The 8,331-nt window shown below is 31.8% G+C and overlaps 1 pseudogene; it reads left to right on the forward strand.

The window, feature by feature from the left end:
• Positions 1-6,107: 6,107 nt before the first annotated feature.
• On the forward strand, positions 6,108-7,955 carry LOC139859137 (UDP-glycosyltransferase 83A1-like; annotated as a pseudogene).
• Positions 7,956-8,331: the final 376 nt, after the last annotated feature.

Below are 8,331 nucleotides of genomic sequence, written 5' to 3' on the forward strand. Positions count from 1 at the left end.
ATTTTAGTAAAAATGATAGTTTTAATATTAATAATACTTTTAATAATAATAATAGTAAAATAATGAAAACGATATTTTTCCTTTAAATCAATATCTTACAATATCTTAATTTCATCATGATACTCATACTCATTATTTCCTAATCGCTTCATTTAATAGCTTTTAGTCGTCTTTTATATCGCGCTCATATTAATAATAATAATAGTAATCATAATAATTAGATGTTACTAATATTAATTTTAATTATAATAATACTAATAATAATAATATTAATGATAATACTAATAACTATTTGAATGATAATAATAATAATAATACTAATAATACTAATTATAACCTTAACGATAATAACGATAGTAATAATAATAAAAATAACAATAATATCTTTTATTAATAACGACAATGATAATAATAATAATAATAATAATAATAATAATAATAATAATAATAATAATAATAATAATAATAATAATAATAATAATAATAATAATAATAATAATAATAATAATAATAATTAGATTATAACGACGATAATAATGACGATAATAATAATAATCATTTTTAATAATAATACAAAAATTCAATTGACTATAACTTCTAAACCGTTCATCGAAACCATTCGATATTTAAATGAAAAGTTCTCACTTTTTCGCTAGCTTTCCAACGACATGCATATCATATACCTTATATTAATAGCATATATATTTAATTCAAGATTCGACATAACCTATCTAACGACAATAACGAACGTATAAGCATGCATAATCCTATATACTCGAGCACTAGTTAGGGATACACTATTAATATATAAAAGTTAAGTTATGAGTGCTCACGTATCAATATTGAGATTCAATATTGCAGGAAAAGTACGTAGACGCAACGAAGATGATAAGCACTAGTTTGACTCACGAGCAATACTCCCGAACCATACCCATAACCTCCATAGCTATAACCCATAATTTCCTTAGCTCTATCCCGCTCGAAAAACAATTTCAAAATTACTCGGACAACACTCCGTCGTAATATTTTATCTATACTAATAATATCTTGAAATAATACGGAGAAATTATATATATGTAAATCGATTGAGAGAGTTTAGAGAAAAATATTTTCAAGTTTCTATGAAATAATGAAACCTATTGAATTCTATTTATAATAGATTTTTGAATTATTAAAGTGAATTATTAAAGTATAAATTATTAAAGTGAATTATTAAGTATGAATTATTAAAGTGAATTATTAAAGTATGAATTATTAAAGTGAATTATTAAAGTATGAATTATTAAAGTGAATTATTAAAGTTAAAGTAAAGTAAAAATAAAGTAAAGGTAAAGTTTAAGTATACTAAAAGTATAAAACTATGTACGTATAATATGCGTATAAATATATATAATATTAATTTAAATCGTTATATATATTTAATAAAATAAAATATAAATATCGTTATCTTTATCATACTGGTTAAGTAATGAGTTGTCAAAAGTGGTTCTAGATATTTATAAAAGTTATATACGTTTTAATAATAAAGTTCTTTTTAAACTGAAAACGTTTTTGTACGTTTGAAACTAAATCAAATAAATATGATAATTTTTTTTTCCAAAACTAAATATATTTAAGAATCATTTTGTTTAAAGGTTAAAATAATGGAAATCGTTATATCATAAAACGTTTTAGAAAAGTAGAATCATATATATTCATAATAGGTTTCAAGTTTTTAAATTACAGTCTGTTGGTGAAGCATGGGATAAAGTCCAAAGGTTAAATAAACGTATGAGATCATCTTAAAAAATGTCGAGTTACTTCACTTGTCGATATCCAACATCTAAGTTATTTACACTCCACGTTCTTACTTATAAATCACTCTACCATTTTTTGAATGTTGTCAAAAAGAATAGATTTCTTAAATCACAGTGGACCTCATAACATAGACCCGTAATCATATCACAATGTATCTGATAAATCAATCATTTGATATTATCTTCTAATTCCATCGATAAACATATTGAAACAAATACGTTCATGTAAAGTATTATACGTTTAATACTTTATTAATATTCTCAAGTTATAATATATATATACATATCTATTTATATATAACGGTTCGTGAATCGTCGAAATTTGGTTGAGGTTATAATGAATGTATGAACACAGTTTAAAATTCTTGAGATTTAACTTAACAAACTTTGCTTATCGTCTCGGAATAATATAAAGATAAGGTTTAAATTTGGTTAGAAATTTCCGGGTTGTCACAGTAACCAAGTCGGGGTCCTCACGAGCCTCATGAGCATTGATATTGAATGCTCTTCCTCTTCCTTTCTCTGGTCCTTTCTTGTTTGGACATTCATTTCTAAAATGCCCCTTCTGACCGCACTCATAACACGTCTTCACGGCACCAGTATCAGTAGCAAGAGGATTTGCAGTACCAGTAGTCTTTGACCAGCAGTTCTTGGTCAAGTGCCCTATTTTCTTGCATTTTCCACAAGTCACAGTGCATCTTCCCTCATGGTGTCTCTCACACCTTGAACAGTAAGGAGCCTTTCCTTGATACCCCTTTCCAGAAACTTCCTACTTTTTGGATGACTGTGAGTTAGAATTTCCAGTCCACTTCCTCTTATTATCTCTAGATTTCACTTCAGCAGCATTTCATTGAGTAAATTGATCCATGAGATCATTTGCCATATTAATGGTCTCTTGCAAAGTTTGGGGTTTGAAAGCATGAACGCTAGCTTGAATATTTTCAGAAAGACCCTTAACATAACGTTCGATCTTCTTCCTTTCAGTTGGGACCATTCCCGGACACAGCAGAATCACTTCCAAATAGCGGTTGGTATAAGTAGCAAGATCAGCCCCAATAACCTTTAGATCCCATAACTCTGCCTCCATCTTCTTAACTTAATTATCGGGACAATACTCAGCAGTCATACAAGTTTTGATGTCTTCCCAAGCGATGGCATGAGCAGCCTCGAGACCCATAGGTCGAGCAATAGAATTCCATCAGGTCAAAGCTTTACCTTCCAGTATGGAAGTAGCAAACTTTACCCAGTTAGCTTGAGCACAGTTACTAATACTAAACACTGACTCCATCTTCTCAATCCAATGGGTTAAACCCGCCGGTCCTTCAGTGCCTTTGAATGGTAGTGGCTTACAAGCTATAAACTCCTTGTAAGTGCAGTTTTGTCTCGTGTTCGAGCCTCCAGGCATATTAGCCAATACAGCGGAGACACCTTCATTGATAAGTGCTCGGAGTTCATCAGGACTGTATGTTCGTCTTCCAGAAATTGTTCTTCAAACAATAAATACAGAGTTAGCATCCTTAGATATGTATGCATATTGTCAAATAGTCGGGGTGATTTCTCCATTCGAAGAAGGTCATAAAAGCTCGGTGATTGGCTAGGACTTTCGTCCTCTGAGTCGAAGAGAATGATGGGGTTAGCTTTCGATATGTTATCCAAAAGAAAATGAGTAAATCTAGAGTAACAAGTAAGTAAGGCAACTTATAATCGTCTAGTTATAGATTAGGCTTATTAACGTATCCTATAGGCAGACACACTAATGCATCCTAATTCCTTATAACCAGAGCTCTGATACCAACTGTAATACCCCGTCAAAATGTGGCCATGACTTGTTGTATTACCAGAGGTCAAAGTCTGATCGATGCAAGCTATATGCAACATTTTAAAAGCAATAGTGGCATTTCATTTAAAAACCAAAGTGTTTACATAACTTAAAGAAAACCAACAAAGTACTAATCAAAACCAAATGTATTTAAAATGAAAAGACATAATGCCACTATCAAAGTTTAAACAAATCTTCATTCCAAATGCATGACCTCTACTGCCTTACTAGCTAGAGCGGAAACATTTCCTAATTACCTAAGAATAAACATATAAAATCGTCAACACAAAGGTTGAGTGAATCATAGGTTTAAGTAGTATAAAGTGTAGAGTATAGACCACAAGATTTCATTTGCAAGCTTTGCCGGCATCTTTAAAAATATATATAAAAAAATATTCTATAAGTTTGAGCACCCAGTAACTAAGCCTTAACGTTTGTTTAGTACCCCTGTTGTTATGTACACCTAAACAAAATGTACCACCTCAAATAGTATACGCCCATTTTGTGCTAGTGCGACTAGCCCGGATGGGGATGTCAAGCCCTATGGATCCATATACACCTATTTGCGCCCACAAGTTCTTAAACTGGTAGTTACTAGTTACCAAAGCTAAAAGATTTTCGGTTATAACTCAGCATAGAATTTAAGTTTAGTACTTGTGTCTACTTGTAAAACAGAAAAAGACATGTATTCTCACCCCGAAAACAGTTTATAAAACAGTTAAAAAGTTAGGGCTATGACTCACCTTATGAGCGCAGTAAATAGTATGATAGTAAATAGCAGCGGTAGTCCAAAGTTGTCAACCTATCATCATTAGGTTTAAGTTAGTTGGATCATCATGGTCATCATCATCATTATCATTATAGTAATGTGTTGGGTATATATGTTCATATATATTACCGATGTCCTTTCTAGAGTTTACAATATTAATCATCCCCACAGTTTAGATGTTGCATAACTCAAACGATCCTCGTTGCTATCAAGTAAGTCAATGGACAACCAGATGTAACCGGGAGCCAGGACTCTTAATCCGACTTTAAGTCGTGACATTCGAGATCCACAACCATATCCCAAACTGGCAAACTAGACACCATCCATGACCGTAAGTAGCGGTGAGGTCTCGTGAAAGTCATAGGTTATCTGTTTGTGATTATAAATCCACGTATGTTCTAGTGAGTATAGGAATACATCACTTGTTTATTTCCGTTTTCGATATATATCATATATTATATTATTCTTTAATATTATTTAAGTCACATCATAATTTCTTATTTCTTTCCATATATATATATATATATATATATATATATATATATATATATATATATATATATATATATATATATATATATATATATATTTACACACATCCACATATACTTCTAATTATGTAGTACGTATATATGTATCTACATCTATACATGTGTGCACTCATGTATACATGTACATCTACATATACGCATAAACATAACCTTCCATATATATCTATATGTTTCATATATACACAATATCACATCCACATTAGGGTTTTACAAATCAAATATTTTCAAGTTACAATACACCATCCTTATCATAATGTCAAAATCATAATACTTTCATTCATATCCAAATTACCATTCAATATTATGTTTCAAGAATTATCTTTAAAGTTCATGTCGTTCACCAACTTTTAATCCATCTAGTTTATTCATGTTCTTAGTTATCATAGTTAATATTCATACCTATCATCTTTATATTATCCATATTATTATTCATAACCTCGTTAATCTCTTTTTATATTTAATCACCATATTAATAGATTATTAAGTTTAGTTATATTCATACACATGTATACATACACACGCATGCATGAACATGCATACACACCTCCACGCACACACACACGTATATAGGGTTTAGGGTTTGGTATTTTGGGTTTATGGAATAAACCCAAAACACCAAACCCTAAACCCTAAACTCTAAACTCTAAATCGGGCTAAATTTTACTTCACAAAACATGAAGAAAAAAAAACCGTTAACATTCTTCACGAACAATATTATCTTGAATGTTATTTTTGTCGATCGTTTTCCCGCCAAAATAATAACATTCATCACGAATTGTCTTTTCTAAATGTTCTTATTTTCATCCAATCTATAATGTTCGTGAATAAAGTTTTTTTTCAAAAAAACGAATTTTTTTTATTTTTTTTTTTTTTGTTTCCCCCCGCTTCCTCCGATTGGTTACTTCCCCATTGATCCTGCCAATATATATATATATATATATATATATATATATATATATATATATATATATATATATATATATATTGAAAAAAAAAAAATCCAACAGCAAGGCCATAGCATATAGGACAAAAAAAAGTAAGAAGTATTACTTTATTTATTTATTAGAACGGCAACGAAGACCATTTATTTAATATTTAGTATGTCTATAAAAGTAACCCAATATCAATTATATAAAGTATTAAAACTCACAAAAAGCATTCATTAAGGAATCATGGCAAAACCTCATGTGGTAGTCATACCATATCCTGCACAAGGCCATGTAATTCCTATGTTGGAGCTTGCTCAATGCTTAGTCAAACAAGGAGTCAAAGTTACGTTCATAAACACGGAGGTCACCCACAAGCTGACTACTAGTAGTTGGTTAGAAAATGGTTTTGGAGAGCTAATGCATTTGGTCTGTGTTCCTGATGGGCTGGAACCATGGGAGGATAGGGCAGACCTTTGTAAGTTGACATGGTCAATACTAAAAACCATGCCAAGCAAGCTGGAGAAACTTATAGAGACGAATAACAATGAAGATGGAAATGATAAAATCACATGTGTTATTGCTGATGATTGCATGGGATGGGCAATAAAAGTTGGAAACAAGATGGGAATCAGAACAGCAGCTTTCTGGCCTGCCTCGGTTGCTACATTGGCCTCTGTATTAAGCATTCCGAAACTGATTGATGATGGAATAATAAACCACAAAGGTGAGTTATGTACTTATGTATAATTATATACACGAGTATTTCATTTAAAGGTGATTTTTTTTATATTTGCTTGTGAATGGTAGTATGATTTGTTCAAGTTCATTTCAAAATAATCAAGTTACAAGTTTAGCAACAAGGGAACGGGTCCAGAGATTGAAAGTTATCAAACTTCTACTAAAATGCATATGAACTCAATTACAATCTTATTTAAAGATTTCTACATTATTGTAATATTATTATTCTCATGATAAACCCCATTAGCACGCATATGGTTGGCCAGGAAAATTAATGGTCGAAAACGGTCACATGATAAGGATAAACTGATTAGGCAACATATATACATATGAGTAATATTATTGGTCCTCTCCGTGTAAATTGTATCAATCTAGTTTCAACAAATAAAAATATAAAGATATTCATTTATCTTTCCTGAATGCTATGTTGTAGGACATCACCTAAGCGATAAGATAATTCAGCTATCAGAAGCCATGCCACCTATAAAACCCGAGAACCTTGGATGGATGTGCTTTAAGGACGTGGATACTGTGGAAGCGGTGTTCCATCTGTCAAAAGAAGGCAGAGAAGCTTCTACTATGACAGAATGGATTATTTGCAACTCCACAATAGAGCTCGAGCCTGCAGCTTTCATATTGTACCCACAGCTGTTGCCGATCGGCCCCTTGCTGGCAAGCAACCGACTTTGTGACCAATCAGGCCACTTCTGGCAAGAGGACCTCACTTGCTTAACATGGCTTGATCAATAACCAACATGTTCAGTCATTTATATCGCATTTGGGAGTTTCACTATTTTTGACCAAACTCAGTTTCAAGAACTGGCACTTGGTCTTGAACTTAGCAACAGACCCTTTTTGTGGGTGGTGCGACCTGGTATGACCGAGGAGACTAAACCTGATTACCCTGATGGTTATATGGACCGAGTGGGCTCTCGTGGTAAAATCGTGAACTGGGCACCACAACAGAAGGTGTTAGCTCATCCTTCTGTAACTTGTTTTGTGAGTCATTGTGGCTGGAACTCTACTTTGGAGGGTGTAACCAACGGACTCCCGTTTCTCTGTTGGCCATATTTCGCTGATCAATATCACAATGAGACTTACATTTGTGACATATGGAAGACTGGGCTTGGATTTAATAAAGATGAAGCTGGTATCATCACTCGAGGTGAAATTAAAAACAAGGTAGAGCAGCTACTAGGCGAAAAATCATTTAGAGATAAGGCCTTGGATATTAAAGAAAAGGTTACAAGTAGTGTGACAAAAGGTGGAAGCTCACACAAAAATCTTAGCAGATTTATGCAATGGATACAAGATAAAGATGCCAAGGATCAACCTGATTTTATACAAGCATGATTATTTATTATTTTCCATGTTTTAAATTTATGAACATCTTTGTGTTTTGGATTGATTAAATATAAATAAGCATGCAATAAGGACACAGAAGCTTCCCTGAACTACGATGTATTGATTTTTCCTTTGTTTTCATATGTTTCTTATAGCTTATATCTTTTATTGTGTCATATCTATCTATCTAATATCTGATATTTAATATCTAGTATTTAAGTCTAATTATCATGAAACAATAAACACTTTTAGGGCGTGTTTTTTTGTTCTTATGTGAAAAAACAACAATTAAATTTAGAAAGACTTGAAGATAAAAATAAGTACAACCGACCGATACAAACTTCAACAAGTCAACTTGAAAATAAGACCCTACGATCTAGTTAAA

The sequence above is a fragment of the Rutidosis leptorrhynchoides genome, chromosome 7 (genome assembly GCF_046630445.1).
Source record: "Rutidosis leptorrhynchoides isolate AG116_Rl617_1_P2 chromosome 7, CSIRO_AGI_Rlap_v1, whole genome shotgun sequence".
NCBI classification, from domain to species: domain Eukaryota; kingdom Viridiplantae; phylum Streptophyta; class Magnoliopsida; order Asterales; family Asteraceae; genus Rutidosis; species Rutidosis leptorrhynchoides.